The 24,847-nt window shown below is 37.7% G+C and overlaps 1 long non-coding RNA gene across 1 annotated transcript in view; it reads right to left on the bottom strand.

Moving 5' to 3' along the window:
• Positions 1 to 1,971: 1,971 nt before the first annotated feature.
• The window catches only part of LOC137193596 (uncharacterized), a 37,844-nt gene continuing 14,968 nt past the window's right edge, over positions 1,972 to 24,847 (bottom strand). Inside the window, exons 2-4 of the long non-coding RNA XR_010930855.1 lie at positions 5,089 to 5,394; positions 4,812 to 4,991; positions 1,972 to 2,336 (exon numbers count right to left, since the gene is read on the bottom strand). This is a non-coding gene — a long non-coding RNA (uncharacterized lncRNA). The remainder of the gene's footprint in view (positions 2,337 to 4,811; positions 4,992 to 5,088; positions 5,395 to 24,847) is intronic.

The following is a 24,847-nucleotide window of genomic DNA, read 5'->3' as shown; positions in this document are numbered from 1 at the left end:
CCATATGACAACCAGAGCAGGATGGCTGCACAAAATGTCATGAGGATGACCACAGGGCCCACAAGACATGCAGTTGCCAATACCCTGGACATCGCCTCAACATTCATCACACCAACCATTGAAAAACAATCATCCTGGAGATGACAAATTTGGCAGGTTTCTGTAAATATGGAGACAGCTGGAAAAAGATGAATGAGATTGACCTGCATGCCTACATAAGGCTGCTAATCTTAGCAGGTGTGTATAGGTCCCAAGGCGAGGCTACATCTAGTCTCTGGGATGCAGAGAGTGGAAGGGTGATTTTCTGTACCATTGTGCCACTGAGAGTCTTTCATACTTTCTCAAGAATGCTGCAATTTGATAACCGTGAATCAAGACCTGCAAGACATGTGAGAGACAATGGATTAGTGGATGAGCAACTGGGTATATGTACTTGAGTATATGTATTTATGTTATTGTTTTCTGTGACACTGATACTAATTACTGATAATAATGTCCTTTCCAGCAGTTATACACCCAGCAAGCCAGTACAGTGTGGCATCAAGATATGGTGACCTGTGACACACAATCCAGCTACACTTGGAAGATGCAAGTCTACACAGGGAAGCCAACTAGTGGAGGCCCAATGAAGAACCAAGGGATGTGGTTTGTGCTTGATGTGACAGATGGAATGAGAGGACACAGTGTCATGTGTGACAATTTCTTCTCTTCTTATAAACTCAGCCAGCAGCTCCTCAAGAGGAAGGTCACCATGGTTAGCACAGTTAGAAAGAACAAGCCTGAGCTCCCCCCTGCACTCCTCACAACAAGGGGGAAAGAGGCCTTCTCATCAAAGTCTGCCTTCGCCCCCAGCACCACTCTTGTTTCTTACCACCCAAAGAGGAACAAGAATGCGGTCCTCCTGAGCATACTGCACAAAACAGCTGAGATCAGTGATCATCCTGGACTACAACCACAACAAAGGAAACACGGAAAACTTGGACAAGACTAGACAGATTGGGACTTAATGCTGCAGGAGGATGACTGCCTGCTGGCCCCTGGTCTGCCTTTGTGATATGGAACAAGATCAACCCTACCTGGATGCCTGATAAGCAGAACAAGAGGAGGGTGTTCCTGGAGCAGCTGAGAGAGGCACTTATAACCCTACACATTCAAAGAAGGGAGTCCCTCCCCCACACAGCAGCCTCTGCAGCACTTGTGAAAGCTGTTCAGGGGGCTGAATCTTGTCCTGATTCACCTGAGGCTGCAGCTGTGGCAGGCAAGAAGAGGAGATGCCAATTCTGCCCCCCAATGAAGGACTGTAAAACAAATACTATGTGCTGCACATGTGAGAAACACATCTGCAAAGTCCATGCACACACTCTTGCATACTGTCCTACAGGTGCTAATTAGACTTGATTGATTTACGCTCTTCACGTTTTTGTTTTGTATATATTATCTTATTGTATTATTTTTTGTTGTACTTGTTTGTTTTTTACCATTCATGTCATCTTCTTCAATCCAAGTGTATTTAACTTATTGAAAGTTCTATAATAGTGACACTGTTCTAGATTTAAGACCATCGCCTACTTGACATAAGAATACAAAGTGATATTTAAGCATTTTAAGATGAAACATGTCTTGAAGTTAGCTGTAAATACTCATATTGAGCATTTCTTACTAGTATTAGGAAGTGCTTTTTGTGTCATAATAAGCCATAATGATCTAGCCTTGTCATCCTCTTCATTTCAATTCAGTTGTATTTAACTTATTGTAAGATCTATTATAGAGATACTATTCTAGATTTAAGACAATCACCTACTTCAAATAATACTGAAAACATGAAAACAAGTCTTGCAGGACTAAATATGCAGTCCTGACAAACCTGTGCATAACATGGAGACTTCTTCACTGCAGTGTATGACTGGAGCACCATTCATCACTCCCTCCCTCTCGCCCTCCCTCCCTCCAACCATTCTCTCCCACCACATAACAAGAGTCCCATGGACAGAGGTCTCATTTTACATTGAGTGTTTAAGTTATTCACAACATTTGCATAGAATGAACACCATTTTACACTGGAATTAGTAATATGTTTTTTCAGTGTGTATGGAACTGTAACAAAATAATGAAGACAGCAGAACATGCCAAATATGTGTAACACTGGGTTTTCTGTGGCTATGAGGCAAATTAAAAAGGTCGGACCCAAACATCTGACCATTGTGTCCCTCAGTACACCTACAAAGTGATTAGCATTGTCACATCCAAATTAAGGGTTTTGGGCTAACATCAACGTTTGGCTAACTTGGCTTAATTCCAAACAAGTGTCAATGGCAACGACCATGGATTTCAGTAGCCTAGAATAGAATCTCAGAGAAAGAGAGAGAGAGAGAGAGAGAGATTGTGAGTGTCAAGTTATTGTTGTTACCTTAATTAAACAATTCGACACTGTTTCTATGCTTTGGCAAAATTGCAACTTCACATAGTCCTGCCAGTGCATGCACTGTACAGTAAATGTGACTATATAGTAGAGTTACATACACAAACACACACACACACACACACGCACACACACACACACGAAGAAATTGTTAAATTGCCAATATGTCTTGTTTCTCTTGTGTCCCAAAAGGATGAAATGTAACTGATCTGTGGTTGTTTTCTCTTTATCTTCAGCTTTTCCATTAGGAATATAATGTTCTTATCCTGTCGCATCTTCCCTAGCTAATGTTTATGTACAGGTACCTAAGATTTGAGCTTTTGATTTATATGCTTGATGCTAATATAAATGTTTATATTTCTCATAAAGACAATGTGTTAATATAAGTTGAGATTTGGTTAAAACTCAATTTGTGGTGTCATGTCATCTTTTAATGAACAACCTCAAGACAGATTTTCCTTTAGAGAGCAGTTGCTTTGTCCTTGCTTTTTAACAAGATTTGAAGATTTATGCAATATGTCAGAGCACTGAGATATTTGTCATCAACACATATTAATTGGCTTTATGTCACATCCTACTTAAGTTAAATGAAGGGAAAAAAAACACCCCTCAAAGTGACATGACAATAAAAGACTGCTCTGGGTAATCATTTTAAAGCATAATAGCTTCTTGATTTAGACTATTAATCAGTTCATGGTTTTTACCTTTTCTTTCTTTTTTCTTTGCTTTCACAGATTTTCCCAGAGGTTGAGGCTGCGCCAAACTGACATATTGCAGGATGGGATTGCATGAAGTACATGCACACCATCCAAAATGAGAAAGAAACTGTGAAATGTCTGCATTCATGCAATGAAGAGAAAGAGGAGAAACACAGGACAACTACTTGGTGGTCCTCATGAATTTGTGATGCTAGATGAAAGCAACTTCTGCCACAAACAGAAGGTATTTGTTCTCTTGATGATAGTCTGATTTACTACTACTATTTTTATGGAGCTTAGCATAAGTTCAAGCAGGAAGACAGTTTATTATTCATTCATTCTCATTCCTCTCTCTCTCTCACACTGCTTCTCCTGCTCTCGTATCAGCTGATTAGGGGCATTACTTTTAGTTAACAAATCTGATTCTGCCACCATTTCCATCAGCCTATCACATCTTAGCTACCAATCCTCTAAACTGTTCCTCTTTTTGCCGTTGTCAGCTGTCATGTAGGATGTATAGGGGGCTTGAGTGTATGGGGGCTTCAGGTGCGCTTGTAAACCACAGAACTATATGCAACATTCAAAATATTACTACCTTATTGCCCTCCTCATTTAAGGATACAGCGTTGCTAAAAGTGTATTCAGTAGGCTATGTAGGCCTATATCAAGTGGATGTATCACTGTTCAAGGCATTCCAGGTAATCCTGGTAAATCATGCATATAACTGGTGCTGGTGTCCTGGTTTATCGGTGTCTCTCAGCTACTTATCACGTTGCTGATCATGGCTAGCATATTCACACTTCTTACAACATCAAGACTTTCATATTCTCATCTTATATCACGTGTGTATACCCTATCGAGCCTCATGTCACTCTGCTTTTGCTCTATCATGACCCCTAACTTTTCTCTTTTACGTGCATGGGACCTCATACATCAGCTCAATGGTCAAAAGTTCTTTCCCTCTCAGTCTTTCAGCTTTCAGTGATGAATATGGGTTTTCGGAATGCTAGGCATCAAAGGAGAAAGAAGACTGCCAATTCTCAGACTTTTGAAGAAGCTCCCAATCATCAGAAGACATGTTCGTCTGGGATCTACAATTATCTCCTCTAGGCTCTCCCCTAATTTGTCATTTATCTGCTAAATGATTTTGGTTTTAGTGCATCTTTCTCTAGTATGCTACACTTCATTGCTTTCAACAACAACACAAATACAAAAAAAAACAACAAAAAACAAAACAAAACAAAACTCATGTTCCACCCACTATGTTGTAAATGTATCAAAAATACCTTTGGGTCTATTCTCATAGAAATTTGAGCAAATGAATGGTCCTGAAATAAACTTTTATGTAAGCGGAGTCTAGCTAATTTGGTCACATATCAATTAATGTATGAAGTAACTGATGATTGATTGATTTAACAGTCCTTAACTGATGATCTATTAAATGTGAACTAATCACATAAAGTCATAGTGACTTGATCATTGATTAATGGTGAGCAACTGGAATTCATGATACATCCTGCATTAATTCATGCATTAAATCATTGTGAGTTATGCATTAGTTTAGCATTACTTAAGTAAGAGATTTTGTTGTTTTAATGACCCAACAATGCAGGTTTATTAGACTCGTGAACATCACAAGTGGAAATACAAACACCGCACAAGGGTAAATTTGTAAATGCAAAGTTGGAACTCACCTCTTTCATTACCGTTTGGGGTGGCACTCCCTTCTGAGGAGCAATCTGGAACTGTCGAATCACTTGAAACAAATTCATCTGGGTCACTTGGCTGACCTTTGAATATCTCCCATCTGGAGTGGTCTTTTGGAGGGATCTCACGTTTTGCAATCTTTTGTATAGCTGTGAATACATAGTGACCTGTGACAAGACAAATTTAAATAAATCCTCAAATCTCTACTAAAAATGCCAAACATGAAACACTTTGGTTATCAGGTGGATGCATTTCAACACTTACCCATGTATTCTTGTTGTTGTCTCAGTCCTGCAGCATGGTATGGAACAGTACTATTCTCTTTGCCATAGCATCTGAAGTCCTTTGACATTTGGCAGTTGCTCCCTTCACCTTTCTTCTCCAACTCAAAGTATTCTTTTCAGATTGGCTCAAGTTTGGTGTTGTGTGCAACGCATATTCTGGGAAGGATAACTTCACAACCTTTTCAGGGGTTGTGTACTTGGCAGGACATCCTTTCACAGGAGTAGATGTCTGTGGCAGCGGAGACTCATTAATAGATTCTTCTAATGATTCTTCTCAGCCAGATTCCTGTAAAATAAAAGAAAGTAATTAACTACTGGTAAAAACAAGCAACATTGCATCAGAAGCCAGTTAAACTCTAAAAAAAACTTCTTGAAAGACAAATGATTATTCAGAACAATTTTAAACATGTTGAACAATCTCATAAAATTGCAGCACCACAAAAGTATGAAAAATAGTATGCACACACACACCAAATTCATGACCAGGTTTATATGGTGTGGTGTTATGAAAACATGAATTTCTTAAGCTAAATCCACAGAGACATGTATTTTGGAACTGACAAGTTCCATGTCTGAACCACAGCAAGTGAATGGACAGAAACTCCCTAACAAAATAACCTCCAACACACTCATTTTCATGAAACTTGGTTTGTATTAAAAGGGATAGTCCTTGTTGACAGGGTCATTCAATTTTTCCCTTCTCAGTCTAACTGTCATGTAGGCTAATGGCTAGGCTATTCAAAAGTCACAGGGATATTTAGCCTGTTTAACAATCTGAGGCTACATAAACATTGAAACACCTCAAAACAGCCTATTACAATGGGGAATGCTACTACCAGACGCTAAATAAATTCGCCTGAGTTGTTACAGTTATATAGTCTCAGTAATTTCTATAATAAGCTGAAGCAATGGTTACATTGGTACATATTGTTACATTGTAATATCAATTTTATTTTATGATCCTTTCAAGCACACTTTTTTTAGAACAATGTAACCATCATGTCATTAAGTGTTATTTTCTTTGACAGTTCTGCTGTTTCAGTGTACTTCATAAAATTTCATGTTTTAGTTAGTAGCACAATGGAACATATGGTACAAGTTTGTCTATATTGCATAGGAAAGGACACCATCCATTTTGATTAAAGGATGTGGTAAGGACTTTGTAATACCATGGGATTAAACAATGCTTTCTTACACAGTGCAGTTTCAGTTTACTTACTTTGTAAATTGTTAGTAATGTTGCAGAACATACATGATAAAAGTTTGTGTTTATTGCATGGAAAAGGGAATAACCAGCTACAAAGAATATGGTAAAAGTCTGGTAATACCATGGAAACAAACACTTACTTTTACAGTACAGTTTCAGTTTACTTACTGAGTAAACTGTCAAAACATTTGGAAAATCTTTGGTTATCTCTAATGTCTTTGGTTATTTCTAATGCCCCCCACACCCATCTTCCCCCCAAACACATCACCCCACCACCATTGTCACTCACTGAATATAGCATAAACCTTACTGTTTACAATAAATCTGTGCTATGGCATTGTCAAGATATCAAAATGCAATGAAGACAGCGGTAAATTACAAAAAAGCTGCACAGATCAGAAAGCTGTTGCACCACAGAGATAAGTTAGAACATAATTCTAAGTAAAAACTTAATAGGTACACACTTGACAACAACAAAAACAAAACAGTTGACCTTTTAATAAATACACAATGAAAATGTCTAAAAATAGAATAAAATATATTTTAAAAAGTATATAAATAATTTGAAAATATAAACTTGTGCAATTTTGCAAATACACTAATAAAAACAGCTAAAAGTAGTCCTTCCCTGAGCCAGGATGTGCAACAGACAACCATGTAGCAAAAGCTGACAGTTGTGGGCAGAATATTAAGAGCTTATAGCCTGTATGGCTTGGGGGAAGAAACTCCTTCTCAACCTCTCAGCTCTTGCTTTGAGGGAGTGGATACATCTGCTGGAAGGTAGTTGTGGGTCTTTGATAATCTGGTCTGCTTTGGGTCTACACCACCCAGTGTAGATGTCCCAGAGGGACGGCAGAGTAGTTCCAGTGATGCATTCTGTGCACCTCATCACCCTGTGCAGTGCCTTTTTGTCCTGAGAGGAGCAGTGAATCTAAATGGTTACTTTCTCACCTGAAAAATATTAAAACTTAATAAAGTGACATATTAACAGCCCTATAGCAAAAATTTCAACAGCTTTTCAGCCTAGCTCCACCATTACTGCAGGTGGCTTAGGGCAGCAATACCTCCTCTTCCTTTCATGTTGGACTGAGGGCAGACTGGACGCTACAGTAACTCACTATTGCCCCTGACACAAAAAGTGGTATTACGAGACAGTCAAGGTTGGATGGGGCTGGAGCTAACTGGTTAGCATGCTAACTTCAGTAGATCTCTGCAGCACAATACATATAGGTCTTTGACACAACGTCAAAACTGTTATTTCTTCACATTCTGTTAGTAATTTTAGTTAATTTTGGAATGTTTTAAACTAAAATTCTGGCCAATTCTTACACAGTGAACCTTTAATACAAATACTTGAGTCTGTATAGAATGTAATGCACTCTGTTTTGTGATGTATGAGTTGGGAAAAAACTGTTGACCTTGAGGTTTTCCAGTAAAGCAGATTTATTTTCTTAAATCTTCAAACAAGGTGATCATCTTTTACAAATAAAACAGCAGCTTCGTGAAAACCTTGTGACACGTCAAAAAAGCTTGTTTCATCTGAGATATGACTCAAAACAAGATGTTTTAAAGACTCTCTCACTTAACAAGATATTCATGATGCATTGTCTAAAAACAAATCCCTATATCTCATTGAAATTTTACTTGTTAGGTGATTGTGTCTTATATTAAGTGTAATGAGATATTTTGACTAGAAATAAGACAAATGTATAAGGTAAGATTTTGAGTTTTTGCAGTGTGTGTTGCGAAGTTTTTTTTTTATTTTTTTGTTAATCAAACTCGCCCACAAACGGAGCAGAACAGGTTGCCTTATTTGGCAATTTTAACAGTGCTGATTATGCTAATGATCTCACGAAGGCGCTCTTCCTCATGAACATGTGACATTCACCAGGCTGAAATGAGTGATTTACGATAAGAGGGTTTGATGAATTTGACTTGGAACACTCGTATGAAAAAAGTCAGTTTTAGGATAAAAATACCAAAATGTTCTTGCATGAGGCCCAATGCCAATGTAACAATGTGGCTGTGTCCTTATATCACTATAATGAAGCTGCTGAGTGTGATGTTATCATAACCAGTAAGAATGATGGTTGAAGTGTGAAAATATGATCCAGGTTGTAAAAAACTGTTTCCCTGATAGCAAATAAAAAGGTGTGTAATAGCTTTTATGGCAACCAATAATTTGAGAAATGCAAATTAATTATTTAAACTGACATTCTGATTAGATTTAATGGTTGTGTTTGAGTCACGTGTTACAACAGGCAGTTGGAAGCATGCATGTTGCATATGTTGCCAAAGCACTTTGGAAAGAAAGCATTCCTGTTCCCAGTTCTCTCACTTTTTCACAAATCACCTGAAGCCGTTTGTACCAATCATGTGAGCACTCAACTTTGAGATTTAAACATTTGCAATTACTTCAATCAATAATGAACATTCTCCTGGGGGAAAAACGGCATGGTGCTGTGGGAGCAGTGATAATTAATTATGCTGTCATGCATGTATCAAGCTGAGTATGAGAGTGTGTGTATATGTGTGTGCAGGTATTTGACATAAGCACAGAAAGAAATGCCTCGCCACTCAGCATTTATGCTAGCAAAGAAGGCTAATACTGGAAGGGACACAACTTGATTTCAGTGATTTTATCCTGAGCTCCAAGGTGAGCTTCTCCTGTGTGCTGGCAAAAAGAATTCACACAAACATTCTAGAAAAACTCTTTGATGGAAGCAGCTGCAATCAGCTGTGACCATAATTTTGCAAGTGCTTGTTGTGACAGGACTCCAGAAGCTCAATGTAGGCACCAGCACTGTAGGAGGATCTCAAGGTTCCTGTATAGAACTGACAGACCGACATTGTCATCCCTAGAATTACTCCAGAGCACTGGAGGTTTTTAACCAACCATCCAGAGGATGAATCTTGATTATTTTGGTGATCCCTTGACATTTCTGCCATGAGGCTGATATTTGTGCTTTTAGCTGAAATTTCTCCACCACTATTAGATGAATTGCATGAAATTTGATGCAGCTAGTACCTATATATGTAGTACATACTATCCGACATAGTATACTGTTTTAGTTGTTAGTATGCAAAATAATTTAGCATGTTTTATATGCTTTATACCAACAAGAAGTCAGATGTCAATCAAGCTGCAACTTTGGTCATCTCACTGCCAATATGATGGCACCTGCCTAACCTACCTTAAGTGCATTGATGCTGGTATGGTAAAGAGTTATTATTATATTCTTGTGTCCATAAAGGTATCTGGGAGAATGTGGGTGTGGCAGCCCACAGGATAAAAGGCCAACTCCCAGCATTGTTCAGGCTCTCTCACCTTGACTCATCCCAGCCAGCAGCAGCAGGCTTACACTTCATTGTTCACACATTCACACCTACATTGCTGATGTTACTGACTGACACACTCCATATTTGCAATTATTTCTCCAGTTGTTTACTTTATTATAATAAAAATCTTTAATTTACTGCCATCTGTTCCCACATTTGTCATGGCCCATGACAGCCAATTAAATATCTTGCTTTTTGTGTTTACTTTAAGATTTAACATTGCGTTTTTCTTTTTTATGGGTGTTGAAACCTGTTAATTGTAGTTGTATTATGTTGTTTGTGCAGTGGTGCCATATTCACATAGACACATGAGATTTTTCAGGAAGAAAGCCTGATAAAAATATAGTAATTATTTTTTGGCAATTTTTGCCTTTATTTGACAGTCAGTGAGGTAGGAAACATAGGGAGAGGGAGAGAGGGGTATGACATGCAACAAGTCCTCTAGACTGTACCTGGTCATCCTCTGGTTTGGACCCATGAACTGCGAAATCAGTCCCCGCCTATTCGGACTCCTTTTTATGGTCAAATTCCTGGGGGAATGTGCCAGGTGTGGCATAGATGGAGGGGAGGTTTGTGAAGTGTTTGGAGCATATGTTGATTTTGAGCAGTTTAAGATCATGTTCATTTTTCAACATATTTAGTAATATTTTTCCACTGTTGACTTATAATCATTATCTATTGGGTAATAGGTATTTCCTGAAGTAGGAGGAGCTACTGTTTATATAAGGAGGAGTTGGAGCTTCTCCCAGGAGTTCAGACCATGCTGACACAAGCAGGCCACAGTGGCTGTTTACTGCCAGGGGCCCTAAATGGGGCATAGCCCGGTGCAGAGTTGTTTTCTTGTTTGTTTCCTGTAATTCTTTGTCATCTATAAATTGGGAGTAGGGATGCAACAATTATAGATTTTGATGGTATAATTATGGTCTGAGGAAAAATCATGGTTTCACGATTATTTCACGCATTCATTTATTTCACAACATTACGGATAGATAAAATCACATGTTTTGCATGTTTTGTTTTGAAGAGAGAGCATATGACAAACTTTGCCAAGGATTCTGCAACAGTGGGTTGAACTGCAGCAGTACCAGGTAGTCTAAAAGGGTTTTGAATGAGTTGCAGCTGATTAGTGGTTTTATTTGGTAAAGCAGTATAAAGGGCATTACAATAATCTAAGCGTGGGGAAAAAAAGGCATGAGTCAGTTTCTTGCATCTTCCAAATAAAGGTAGGGTCTGACTCTTGCGATGTTTCTTAAATGATAAAAAGCTATCTTTAACATCGTTGATATGACCTTTAAAATTCAGTTCAGAGTCGAGGATAACACCCAAGCTTTTTACTTCTGGCTTAATCTGCAGAGCCAGATTTCCAAGCCTGCTTGAAAGTTCTTCTCTCTGTGCAACTGTGTCAATCTTAAGAACTTCTGTTTTGTCTTCATTTAATTTAAGGAAGCTACCACTCATCCTCTGTACAATGCTAGGGAGGCAATTTATCAAAGGATTTAGGGCCTCCTTATCGACTGGCGCTACAGATAAATATAACTGGGTGTCATCTGCATAACAATGAAAATTTACATCGGAAGCATATACAGGGAGGACAGTAGTGAACCAAGAATTTAACCCTAAGGACCACAAAAGAGAAATCACGCTTGTCTGAAAAATGTTCACCAAGGGTAACAAAATAGCTTCTGCCAGTGAGGTAAGCATTAAACTATTTCAGCGCAGTTCCAGAGAGTCTAATCCAACTTTCAGGTCTTTCAAGGATTGAAACATTTTTATTATCTGCGCTCACTCTAAGATCATTTATACTTTTGCTGTCTCGGTACTATGTCCTCTTCTAAAACCAGACTGGATTTTTTTTGTGGATTTTGTTGTTTTGCAAGAATGCATCCAACTGTTTAAACACTGGCTTCTCTAAAATCTTACCCAGAAAAGGCAGGTTTGATATGGGCCTAAAATTACTCAAAACAGAAGGGTCAAGAGTATGCTTTTTGAGTAAAGGCCTGACTAGAGCTGTTTTGAGTGTATCTGGGAAGATGCCTGTCTCTAGAGAGCAGTCTACAATGTCAAATACATCGAAGACAAAACTATCTAAAACCTCCTTAAAGAAGAGAGTGGGAATGGCATTGAGGGAGCAAGTGGAGGATTTCAGCTGCATAATGATTTTGATTTTTGGGAGTTCCCTTTCACTAATTTTACAAAAGGAATTAAGATTTCCCCAAGAAGCACTGGCAGGTTTTTGATTGGTAAAATTATTTACAATACTAGCTCGGATATTAGTAATTTTACTTCCGAAGAAAGATGCGAACCCCTTGCATTTTGACTGTGAGGCATGGTGTATTTTTTCACTAAGTTAGGAAGGATTTAAAAGGTGATAAATGGTTGAAAATAAAATTCTGGGGTTGTTTCTACTGTCACTAATAATGAGAAGAGAAATATTCCTGTCTCTCACAGTGTAAAGCTTTGTTATAAACAAAAATGGATTTCATGAGGATCTCTCAGTGGATTGTTAATTTGCTTTTCCTCCAAAGGCCCTTCCTTAACCTGTGATTTCTTTTTGATTTTCTCAGGTGCCATAATGTTGAGAGTTGATCTTAATTTACAGTTAAAGTGGTTTACTTGTTCATGAATTGATGTGATTTCATCAGAGAGAGGCTGGCCCACAAAAGTAATGTTGAAGAATAAGCAGTGTAAGTAGTGATCTGATATATTTATATCAACAATCTTATCAACCACAATGTTCAGCCCCTTAGATATCACTAAATCTAGTGTGTGGCCACAGTTGTGGGTTGGCCAAGCAGTATGTTGTATAAAATCGAAAGAGTCCAAAAGTTGCAAAGAGTCCATAGTATTGCAGTCTGAGACATTATTGATATGCAAATTAAAATCATTCAGTTCATCGTTATAAGAATCCTATCATGCACTATCATTACACTTTAAAAAGAATGGGAAACCATTGTTTAAGTATGTGACAATAGGTACGTGGAGAATAAAGATCTTTGTTTTCTCAAATTGTGTCCCATGGTGGTAGTTCCCCTGACAGGTAGAACCTCCATGTTATGCAATACAGCATAGTTTAATCTCTAAATAGGACTTCATATTAATGTGTGAGTGCTTTACTGTGGATATAGAATGAGGTTTTGAAGCCCACATGTTTTTGGCACCCAAACATTTTGCTTATGCAAAAAAAAATTCCTTCCCGTGGTGCTGAGATTAAAAAGGTTCTGGCCCACTGTGGGGATTAAAAGGATTATGTGGTATTCACAATACTTTGATGGTTAAGACAGGCATCATAATAACCTTGTTGTTATGCATGAGTTTTGAAGAGGATATTTTTGATTCAAGGACATCAGCTTGTTCTTGAATTTGCTGCATTTCAAATTCTTATGCATTAGCTGTCAGTGGGAAAGCATACAGCAAGGGACTCATAGTAGGTGTTCCACACTAGAATAGAAGATAATTAAAGAAAACTGTATTCAGAGACTGATTTACAAAAAAACTACTGATCATCTAAAGAAAATTTCGGAGCATTTTCTGACATCTTTTTTATTAAGTTGTATGTCTTTGCTGCATTTAGAGAATCATTTAACATTCTAAAAATGAAATATTTTCTACAGTTGGATCTGTCGATTTGAAAATGTTAAAGGGTGTTTAAGAATGGCTGTATACTTTGTAAAGATGGAAATAACTTCTATAAAATGGGCTACGTGGTCCGAGTCTTTTATTTCTGTCCAAACCATTTTTGTCTTTCCACCCACTCGCTTCGCTGCTGCATACAGTAGTGCTCCACACATCTGCACTGGCCTTTGATATGAGGCAATATCCATCAGAAACAAATAATATCTTTCTCTCCTAACCGTTTTCACTTAATTCAGTTTTTCAGGGACAAGTGTGGGAAAGCAGGAGAGTGATGCAAACAGGAGCAATATGGCGGAAAAGAGTGTCTGTCATGAAGTGCCCTCTGCACGAGTCTCCAAGGACTTTGGAGGAGATATGGGGGCGTGTTCGGGCCAGTGTGCTCAGTCAATGTGATGATGGCTTATTTCAAAAACCACTCTGACCAGTGATATGCTTTCAGGGTCAGTTTTCCTCAGCAATGTGTGTGAAAGTGAATGCCTTAAAACTAAAGTAAATAAAACAGAGATGAGAGCTACTGATGATTTACCGATAACAATGCATTCCTGTTTTAATCCATGCCCAGAGGAGAAACTACTCATGTCTGATTGATTGATGGATCAATGAATTGATACTCCTTGAAACCTCAAAATCAAATTTTGTGGGGATCTGATTATTTTGAATTTATCTGCAGTAGACTGCAAAGTTCATTTGCATGTAATTGTTGAAATGTTTACTCATATTAATGTTTACTAACATATTGTAATCATACCATTTAGAGCATTTAAAAGAAATCTGTGGTCTTTAATGGAAGCTACAGTTTGTTACAACTTCAGGTTTAATTTTAGTGCTTTTGCCATGGGTTGTATCAGTTAGAACTTTCTGCTGAGATCTCAGAATGTGGTGGAAACATTGGTCCAACAGCACATAAAATGTGTAGTCAGACAGGTTGTAAACAAGACAGAAGTTGGTCCCAGCCAGACAGGAACTGGGGACGTTGTGGTTCATGGTCGGATTAACCCCTAGGCCATCAGGGCGCCCCAAGAAGCCAGCAGTTTATCTGCATTACCTAACTTTTTTAGTTTGACCACTTTATTTGGAGGTCAAACTGAAGTTAAGCATACTGATGTCAGTAATAATCTCTTTTTGGACAGGAGAAAAATGTGCTAGAACAGTTACAGTAGCTAAATGAAGGAAGTTGGGCTATAAACTATGATGGATATTTAAAACAAGATGGTTTGAGTAATAAATTTACTGTTTGTCTTTATTTACTCTGCCATATAAGTTTGATCTCCTTCAAATAGTGTTTCCCATAGTCCTGCCTTCTGTTTATGGGGTAAAGGCTTAATTTAGATTTAGGTTAGGTTTTGCAGAAATGACAGGTTGGGGTTAGGGCCAGAGCCGGGTTGGAGTTAAGCATTGCAGAAGATGAAGGGTTGGGGATAGCGCTGAGGTTACGTTAGGGTAAAGCATTGCGGAAGATAACAGATCAGGGTTATGGTTAGTATTACAGAAGATGACAGGTTGGGGTTAGGGTTAAGGTTGGGTTTAATTTTTACAGAAGATGACAGGTTAGTGTTAGGGCTAAGGTTGTGTTGAGTTAAGTTTTGCAGAAGGTGACAGGTTGGGGTTAGGAAACAGGTTTGATTCAAATCAATGAGGAAACAGACTTCACAGCCAGACCAGGCTGAGCCAATGAGCAGGGAGGTCATTTATAGCTACTTTTTCTCTGTGGTGTTGTTGTATAGCTACTGCGATCGATTGGCAGATGATTACATAAAGCTGGTCTGTTTTTATCAGTACCACCAGAGTCCATTGATTGTCATAGGGCCAAAGACAATAATTACATACTGGTCACATAATGTTGCTGTGCATTTTTAATCTGTACTGTGATTGAAAAAGTAAACTTTATTTTGTCACAATCTGCAGTTCTTTGGTAAAGAAAAATACATTATATAATGGAATACTGCATTGTTGACAATACTCTTTTGTATTTCAGATTTCAACTGTGACACACAGCAATATATCACCAACACACAAGACAGTATGATCCCTACTCTTTCTGACATATATCAGGGCATAATGATACATTGCAAGCCTAGTACCATGTAATGGCATCTTTGTTTACTTTCTCCAAATACTAAGCTGGCCAACCAACAACCAACCCTGAAAAAGAAGCGATTAAGGAGAATGTAGTGGCAGCTAAGCTATTTAATCATACTGTTTTACCCTGATTTCAAGATATTGAGTGGAATACATCCATCTACTACATCTATCCAATCTGATAGCCTGCCAAATACAAAAGATGAGTGCGATAAGGCATAAGATAGAGAGGTGGGATGTGATACACAGTATGTTTCTTAGTGCCAATTAAGGTAGACTCACACCATGGGAAATGACAGGGTAATGTGTCACATTTGATCTGATGTCAGATTGGTGCAGGGATGATGGATCCTGAGCTTGCCCTTATTTTCCTGTCTTTAATATCAACATACCACTCGAACACTATTGCACTCATGATTTGACCTGGCTGGAGAACACTTCATATGCCAGAGCTACAAACATTCAACTCATAAACAGTGAAAACGTAATAGTACATGGTAATTTTTAGTAAGGTTTTTTTTGCTACTTTATAGCACAGTTGTTTGGTTTTTAGTTTTAGTTATGAAACATTTGGTTTTCACTGACAGATATGAACCGATAATACAGTTAATCAAGTTTTACCAACAACAGAATTCAAGACAATTAGAACATTCAAAAATGTTTCTCAATTCATTTGCAGACATTTTCTCACCTTTGTTTTGTTTGTTTTGCTGCTGTCTCTATCTGTTGTTCTTCATTTCAGAGCCCTTTTATTGTCTTTTTCTGCTCCCAATTTTACATCTTTTCTGTCTGTGTGTTTTTCTGTCTGTGTCTGAGCTCTGAATATAGTCACTGTCATCACTGTGTCTACTGCAGGACTCAAGTTATAACATAAAACAGACACAAACCCTGTTAGCTGTCTGAATGCCTCTCATATTCTTACATATAAAAATTGCTGATAGTTGGAACCTTACAGCACCAGCAAGTTAGAGACTGATTTTGGAGACAGAACCTTTTCTTTTCACAAATTTGAGGGTCAATAATGCATAAAAAAACCTACAGAAAATATTAAAAACTTGTCAAAGAATAATTTCATGTGAATAACACATTTTTGACTTCTTGGCTATGATTTGATGCATAGCGTCTCTCAGTGAATAGTTTCTCATACCAGAGGGGTATTTAATCAGTGGCTTGTTGCAAGGCTAGTAGAAGTAGGTAAACAGATGATGGTGTTTGGACAACTGAGGGGGCCGTGGCATTTAAATGAAAATGCCAATCAAGCCACATGGACCAGCCATTGTAGCTTATATGTGCTAGGGCTAAGTCCTGATTAAGCAAGTGTAACTGCTCTTTGCTTGGACGAGGGCAGGATTCAAGGACATCTTAAAGGTGTGTGGAGCAAGACAAGCATGGATGGAGGCTGGAACACTGAGCGGGACATGGCACTATCTATCAAACCAGTGGAGCCAGTCAATGTAAATTAGCCTAAGTAGATACAATGTAGATATAAGGCCAGGTCAAGCTGGGGGTAGGATTCAAAGGCAGTTTAAAGGTATGTTAGGTCAGGGCTAGAGAATGGTGCCACATGTCAGAGGGCAGCGTAGGCTGATACCCACTACATTCATATTAATAGGTCAAAACATCATTTAATATGAATACTGGGCTTCCATAGGAAAACTCACCCAACTTTTTGCCACATTTAATTATGTGTATTGATAACTGGCTGGCACTGCTTTACTTTCTATTTCCAAAGATGATAGGTAAGGGGGCACAGTGCAAATCATTTTCACAGTGCTCTTTCTAATTTACTTTGACTAACAGTGCAAACTGCCATTTAAACAGCTCACTATCAGTAATTCAGTGGCATTTAAAAACCCACGGGCAGGATAGACTAGGATTCTCTTGAGGGAACAGAAAACAGACAGTCTTTTCATTTTCGGATAAAAATAGATTTACTGTGCAGCAACCATGGTCAAAGCCACATAGCCTGTTTAACAAGTAACCCAAGTGATTTATTTTTTTTAATGGTTTTATGCTTTATACATTCTTATTGGCAGTGTAATTGGCATGACATGAAGTAGTGAGGCAACATTTGGCCATACATTACAGTAGGTTGACATGAGGCACAGGGACATAGAGCTGAAAGAACAGATTCGGTTACTCCAGAAATGTTGGTTGGTGTGATATTAACTAAAAGGACAATATGCACCTCTGGTCCTGAAATCAATGTCAGGAGCCATAAAATTCACATCCAAATGTTTCACTAAGAGAAGGCGTCTTAAAGATTTTTTACAGAAATTATAGTGCTTTTTAGCTGTTTTAGATGACAGCCCGGTAATACACACACTAACACATACCAGCAATGAGTAACAGTGAATATATAGTATATGTAATGTATTCCAAAGGATTATTTAAACTGAGTGTGACTTACCCCATAACAACTGGTTATAATAGCATTACACAGGCCAGGTTAGACTACAGAAAGTCATTATATAGGCATAAAAAGCACAATATAACTGAATCAACTGCATCACAAAATACAAAATGTTACAATGAATAAAATGCTTGCTCATGGTGGAATTGTTGGGTCTCTGTAAATTAAAGAGTACGGTCTAGACCTGCTCTATGTGAAAAGTGCCCTCAGATGACATTTGTTGTGATTTGGCGCTATATAAATAAAAATTGATTGATTGATAAATGGATTACGAATCTGGTGTATAGCTGTCACAATTATTGTAAATTTAGAGTATATGTACTTGTAAACCTCTTTGTAACACAACTTTGCAATTAAAATTATAAATAAAGTTTATGATGATGCTTATTGCTAATGATTATTAGGGATGATAGGGATACTTAGTTACTTAGTCCACCACAGAATGAAATTTAACTATTGGATGGATTGAGAAGAACTTTTGCACAGACATTCATGGTCCCCATAAGATACAACATATTGACTTTGGTGATCCTCTGACTTTTCATCTAGTGCCACCAGCAGGTTGACATTTTGTTTTTGTATGCGAGTATGTGTGAAATGTGGATGGACTGCCATGAAATTAAGTGCAGACATTCATCTCTCCCTCAGGATGAATTGTAACCCTCTGACTTTTCATCTAGTGCCATCATCTGATTTAATTTAAATTTGTCCAATATGTTGGTTTATGACCAAATACCAGCAAAACATTCCCATCAGCCTCAGCTGTACTTTGTGTTTAGGGCTAATTAGCAAATGTTAGCATGCTAACAGGCTAATGGTCTATTGATGAGGGTCTTACTAGTCACACACTTTTGATCATAGTATGACAAAAATAAATTTAAAGTCCCCGCTGCATTAAAAAATGTCTCTCTCTCTCTGTGCCCACCATTAGTTTGGAGCCAGTCGTGGTCCAGTACGCAACTTACACAAGTGTGATGTGGAAACTTCAGTGCACATACACTGAGAATGGACCTTACAATAAAGTAGGAGATATCTTGTATCCAGCAGCTGAAAGGAAACTATTCCAGTTTAATGTCATTTTAAGGATTTATAACTAGGTAATTGAACTTTAACGTGGGAAAGACATATCACAGTTTATTTTTCCAAGTGTCTTAATGTGGGGGAACTTTAATTCAAACACATCACAGTCTTCATTAGAGAATGGAGTTTGCTCAGTTGTCATGGAGATGGCTCAGTTGTCACATGTTGATGTAGGTGAAAGCTACAAAAAGTGAATTACCTTGTGTTAAGATTATTTGATCAAATTACAGTTTCCAAGGTTAAGAATGAACTCTAACACTCACCTTTATCATATTGTATGTAACCGCATGCGCAATGTCATATTCTCTTATTATTATTCTCTTATTCCAAACTACAAGAATGTTTTTTCTGGGAAATAAATATTTGTGCAAAAATGTATATGGATTAAAACCATTTTAACATTGAGTATGGCAGCTTACAAACTGTGAAATGTGAACTGCTGAGGGGGTAAAAAACCCTGCTTTATTCTTCATGTAATTCCTTCAGAGATTACATTGTGCCAACAGGCATACAGAGGATATACTGTATGCTAATGAGTGATCAGAGCACCAATGATTTCAAATGGCTGAGCAGAGGATAGTTTGTGCAGGCTGCCATTTTGACAAAATAAATGTGATCTATTTCCCACTGACTGCTGTATTCAAACACAAAGAAACATTAAAGTGGATTTTCCTGAATATTCTGAACAACAACCTGGCTTGTATTTTCATAGCTTGGCCATTTTTAAATTAACATGATCATACTAATTGTAAAAGTCCCTAGTTTAAATGAGAGAAGTTTAATTATACTATCAAGCAGCATTTTCTTTAAGTCTTTATTATGGCAAGCTGCTCTAAATGTTTCATATACAAGTTAGCGAGCTGCATGACCCCATGGCTGTTCGATGATTTTGCATTGTAAATATTCCCCCTAGGAAAACAAAATGCAAGTGTGTCCACTGTCTATGACTGTGTCCATTTCGGAGTATATCTGGCCTTTTAACTGCTATATATAAATTTGCCTCAGGGGGCTTTACAATCAGTACAGTAATACAACATCCTCTGTCCTTAGACTCTTGATTCAAATAAGGTGAAACTCTCTAAAAAAAACAACAACCTTTAACTGGGAAAAAATGGAAGAAACCTCATTCAGGAATAGCAACAGAGGAGTGATTCCTCCTCAGGATGGACAGTCATGCAATAGATGCGTGTACAGAATAGAACAAGAAAGACAAATATATATATGTATATGAAGAATGTGATCAAGAGGACGCCAAGCAGCTTCCAAGTGCCACCAAAACAGAATAATTTACCCTCTAAGAGAGATAACAGAGATAACATCACATAAGAAGCATTTTTGCTTTTGTTTCAATGTCACAATATCCAGGTAACACTGAAGCAGGTAGTAACATAATCAAAGTAACTTTTACCCTCCCTTTGTTCGCCAGTACGACATAGAAGACCGTGCTTCTACCTGCTTGGTCATCATATCCACATTCAACACATTCATCCACAATGTTATGAAAAAATCTACACTTGTCCTACTGATACTGCCGCATTATCAAGCCATTTGGTAAAAAATGCAAACATTGCTCTTTGGACCATCTTCAAAATAACAGTGGGTGCATTTCCATCCAAATGTTTATTCGCATTTTTAATTTGCGCATTAAAAAAACCTGAGTGGAAATGCAGAATATTCAATGCTTGGGTAAGGTGGAAATGTTGGTGTATTGATAAAAGCTAAACATGTCAAAGTGTAATGGAGACACTTTGCGAATCATGACTGAAGCATATGACTCAAACATCGACTGAAGCTTCCACTGGAGAGAATAAATTAGTGGCAGACAAAAAAATCTGTCATATTTCCATCATGTTTTCTACATTCTTTTTCAGCCACTGGATTAAGTACACCATTTTAATTACATTAATTACATTATCGCATTGTGTTGTCTTCTTCTGCAATGGTTTATTGGCCTCAGATTGGAAAATTAGCACCACCTACTGTTTATTCAATTCAATTCAATTCAAATAAGCTTTCTTGGCATGACATGACATCATGACATCAGAAACCTACATTGCCAAAGCAGTACAGAAAAGTATAAACATTGACAGATGATTAATAATTATACAATAATATGTAAATATAAACGATAATATTAAATACAATATAATAAAAGACATTTTCACAGATGTAATCACACAGAAACAATTACTACAGAGCTTATTTCTCTCAGATTATGACAAGATGTAATATATTTTGCAGCTATTACTGAACATTGACTTTTCTCCCTACATTCAGGATATATATGATTTATTTTTTCAAAGAAAACCTTTCTCAAATCCTTATATTTGTCACAGTATAATAGGAAGTGAGATTCTGTCTCAACTTCTCCTTTATGACAAAGTGAAGCCAGCCTGGCCTCCCTGGGGAGCCTGTTCTGCCTGCGATGACCTGTTTCTATGGCCAGGCTGTGTCCACTCAGTCTGTACATTGTCAGCATTTTCCTCAGTTTTCTATCAGTCACAGTGGTCAGGTATTCTGCCACCATGTACTCTCTGTTTAGGGTCGAATATAATTCTAATTTACTTTGTGATTTGGTGGTTTCGTTCCAATATTTGATATAATTTTCTTTTTGTTTTGAGATGATTTGGTTGGGCCAGATTGTTTTTGGTGTGTGTGGGCAGAGCTTCAGCAGCAGCTGGCAGAGGAGATCTTTGTTCAACTGGTGGCACTGAAGGGCTTTGTACTGGTGGGACTGGGGGTCGCTAGATTGGAGGTGTTTATAAAATTTGATGGCTTGCTTCTGAATTTTAATTAGGAAAGGGCATTGACCAAGTTCTGCCCTGCAGGCATTATTGGTTGTGTGTCTGTGAACTCTAAGTATGTTTTTGCACAGTTCTGCATGCAGGGCTTCTAGCTGGTGTTTCTCCCATTTTGGGAGGTTTTGGCTGGTAAGTGGAACCCACACTTCACTACCATATAACATTATTGGCTCTACTACTGAATTTAGAATTTTGAGCCAGGTCCTAATTGGAATGTCAATTGGTATTTTTCTTTTGATGGTGTAAAAAGCCCTTCTTGCCTTCTCCTTCAGCTCGTTCACAGCCAGGCCAAAATGTCCTGTGGAACTGATATTCAAGCCTAAATATGTATAATATTTTGTATGCTCAGTTTCTATATTTCCTAATGTGAATTTATTTTTCCGGGAGTTCGTTCTTTTTTGAAAAGTCAATATTTTGGTCTTGTTCATATTTACAGTTAGGGCCCATGTCTGACTGAACTTGTGGAGGATGTCCAGGCTCTGCTGTAAGCCTCTCTGGAGGGAGACAGGAGACCCAGGTCGTCAGCAAACATCAGACATTTGACCTCTGTGTCCTGCAGAGTCACACCAGGAGCTGTGGATGTTTGCAGTTGTTCTGCAAATGTATTTATATATACGTTAAAAATGGTTGGGCCCAAGCTGCAACCCTGTTTCATCCCATGGCACTGTTTGTTTATCTCGATAACTCAACTCCTAATATTCATAAAACGGCAGTGGATGGAAATGTTCACCAATTTGAATTTTCTTTTGCTGATTTTTTTGAAATCTGTGCTACGTTTGGATGGAAACCTGACTATTGAGCATTTCAGAACTAATGTTGGCTGTAAATTGGGCATGGATTTTTGAAAAATGAATAAATGTATTTAGTACATGAAGCAGAAAGTGACAATAAAGACTTTCATTTTGGAATTAATGTTAATGGGATAACTGTAATCTTTTCATCATGTGTTTGGAAACTTTGGGATCACTACAACACTGTATTTGCTCAGGGACACTCACCTAAATAGTCCTTGTCATTGCATTGTAGTTTTTATGTTCATTTTTAACAAGCTCTTGTCCTTAGCTTTCTGCCTCATATTTTCATCACCATAATGGCATTTTGCAATATGTTGTTGCTCACCCTCGTACAATTACTGTGTAATCTCTCATGGCTTTCCCACCTACCTTAAAAATCCAGAACAAAAGTAGCACATTCATCCCATTCATGCTAGTTCATTCACAGTAAATAAGGAGTGACAGGCCAGTGTCATCTCCTGATGAGCATGTAAGAAATTTCATAACCTGTCAGTTAATGAATAAATGTAGACATGTCTTCCAGGGGAGCCGTTCAGTTTGATAAAGAGGAAGACTCACTGCCATGGCTGCAGTTAAAATCTACCAACTGCTAGCTGAAACATCTGCCAGCATCACAGGATTCATAGTGTGGATGGAGGCGGCTTTTACTGTGAGGGCTCCGATTGGACATTGGGATATAAGATGAAACTTTATTGATCTCTGAGGGGGAAAATGGGTTGTTCCAGACGGAAACCAATAGGATGAAGCTAAGAAAAAAATAAATCAGTTATAGTAGACGTTTTATAACACATAAAGGAAGGAAATTCAACATACAACATCTTTCTTTAGGTATCTGAGAGGTATGGGAGTTTTCTGGCTGAAATTACAATGCTCTCTTTAATCCTTTTCAGTGAAAATAAGATCATCTTGGTTTGTTTTACTTCAGTGGTTATCCAAATCCAAATCCTGCACATTGCAGTAGAGTGTACTATTTCCACTTATATTTGAACAGAAATGAAAGCCAATAAAGGGTGCTTTCTGCTGTTAAAAAATAAACCTTCTAAAGCCAAATTTATAATCTTCTCACCACATTTGATTAAATATACTAAATATGTCTCCTTGGGGGACCCTTATTAGCTTGATTTCACTTCATTATTTAGACTAATATCATGGTTCCATTAGCTGATTTCTGTTTGGGAATGAAGGCTATTTAGTTTTGCTTTGCTCTTACTAATCAGTGGCAAAAAATCTCTCCATCCCACTCTGCCAGCTAGTGGTTGCTTGAAGCAGTAAATGACTCTCATCTAGACTGAGGAGAAAAAGGAGAAAAGAGAAAAGAGAAGAAATACGTTGATTTAAGAGTTGTCATTTCTTCCATTAGGTTTCTACCAATGTCAAAACAGAATAGCTGTCAATGAGCACAACACCAGGCTAAAGTGCCATTACCCACTCTAACCTCAATGGGTCCTGACAAGTATTAGGTTTCTGGTTGGGTCTGAGGCATTAGGTCATGTTTGGGTTCGGTTAGTTTTAAATCCTATTTATTACAGAAATGTTCTTTTCCTCTCTCTGAGTGTGGCAGTCCATGTGTTTTCAGCTGCAATAAGTAAATACACAATGCCAAGTGTGAATGGAGAACAATACAGGGTAGCCAATGGTCAATAATAAATAAGATATAGCTAAAATATGGCTTTTGGGTCAGGCTGAGTCAGTATTATCCAATCCTTATCCTTTAGCTCTAGGGCTGTATTTAGCAAGCTTCTCAGACTAGGAAATCACTCCTTACTGGCCAAAAGTTTAACACATTTTTGGTTCTACTTTTAGGAGTAAAAGCATTTTATCAAATTTCTTAATAAATGACTCTTATCTCAGTCAGTATTTAGGAGATCTCCAGAGTTTTCCTAACCTGTTAGGGGTTGCCAGGAGATGGCCTTTAGGCAGAGATATTGCGTGAGAGGGTATATTGTTTGAATGTAGGTTTCTATCCACCTGTTTTCTGTTAAAATATTGAAATATTGAAAAAAGGTTCTCACACTTGGTTGAAAGGTTGAAAAGTTGGTGTATCAATAAAAGCAAAGTGCAATAGAAACAGACTTCATGACATACATGAAGCATGTGACTTAAACATCCACTGCTCAAGCTTCTACTGTTTTTTTTGGCATGGTGGACAGTAATGAATTATAAATGCTTTGTTGTTGAATTTGTAATTAAAACACGGTGCCATAGTTGCTGAATTCACTAAAAAGTGACCCAGAAATTAAAAGTGAAATGACTTACGCTGCTTGCTTCATGCCATTGACATTATTTTTTTCATTGTAATGTGAAATTATTGTGGACACTATATAGTGGATCCATTACACATTTTATTTGTATTTATTTATTTGTACATTTATTTTATTTCAGACACAGCCACT

This window comes from Thunnus thynnus, chromosome 12 (genome assembly GCF_963924715.1).
Source record: "Thunnus thynnus chromosome 12, fThuThy2.1, whole genome shotgun sequence".
Taxonomy (NCBI): Eukaryota; Metazoa; Chordata; class Actinopteri; order Scombriformes; family Scombridae; genus Thunnus; species Thunnus thynnus.
This window is presented reverse-complemented; position numbering and strand designations above follow the sequence as displayed.